The sequence below is a fragment of the Orycteropus afer genome, unplaced genomic scaffold (assembly GCF_000298275.1).
Source record: "Orycteropus afer afer isolate SDZICR_OR568_19922 unplaced genomic scaffold, OryAfe1.0 scaffold00330, whole genome shotgun sequence".
In the NCBI taxonomy this organism is placed as follows: Eukaryota; Metazoa; Chordata; class Mammalia; order Tubulidentata; family Orycteropodidae; genus Orycteropus; species Orycteropus afer.
In genome coordinates, this window is record NW_006921917.1 from 3,011,051 (window position 1) to 3,012,088 (window position 1,038).

Sequence of the window (1,038 nt, forward strand, 5' to 3'; positions counted from 1 at the left end):
TGGCTCTGGCCTCAGCCTGGCCCACAGCCGGCCTGTCTGACACTGACCCATCTGTCAGTCTGTCTGTCTGTCAGTCTGCTGGCTCGCGGGGCCTAGCTCTTCCTGAGGCTCAGCCTCTCCCCTTCAGTCAGGTAACCCGCCTGGGGGTGGGGGGGGGCATTCGGTACTGTACCCAGGAAACGGGGGAAGGGGGCCGAGGAAGTGGAGAGGCAGGCATAGTCACGTGGGGGCTGGGTCCCTCTCAGAGGGTGGGCTGCGGACTGTACCACTGCGGATGGCCGGTGACGGCTGGCGGAGGGTGTGAGGGGACTGCCCCCAGGGGAGCTGGGAGCTGGCAGGAACGGAGCCAGAGGGACTCCCTGCCTGCCCTACCTGGACGGGCATCACACGCTAACCCTTACAACTCTCCTCCCGGTCGCTAGTTCGCCGCCGACTCCCCTGTTCCCCCTTGTAGGTGGTACCACCCCCCAGTCTCTGTGCCCATCTCCAGCCCTTCAATAGGGTCTGAGTTCCTTCGGGTAGAGGGTCCCCCTGAGCCTGTGGGACGGGGTTTCGGAGTCGCGCGGGGAGGACTTCATGGGTAACCGGGGGTACCCGGGTCCCTTCTTGAAGCGCAGGTCACGGGAGGAGGGCGCACAGAGGGGCAGGCTGGTGAGGTAGCTGCAAGGACACCCGGGGGAGAGCTGGGGAGATTGGCTGTGAGCCAGGCGAGCTCGGCCAGGAGGAACCGAGCCAAAGTGTGGAGGAGCGGGAGAACCGGGGCGGGGGCGGGGCGTCGGAGCCGCAGAAACCCTCCGGGTGACCCAGGCGTCCGGAACCCCCAGCCCCCTCGGCTGGGGATTGAAAAAATCGCGAGAGCCGGCACGTAGGCGGAGGACGATGGGGGTTGGGACTCCAGTGTTTTGTACAGGGGGTGGGGACAGGAGCTGCGAGGCTTCGGGGTGCCAGGCTTCACCCCTCAAGATTTCCCCTTGCCATCGAAGACAAGGAGACTCGGTTTTATGGGAAAAAGAGAAAAGGAAACTGAGGCAGGGCTCG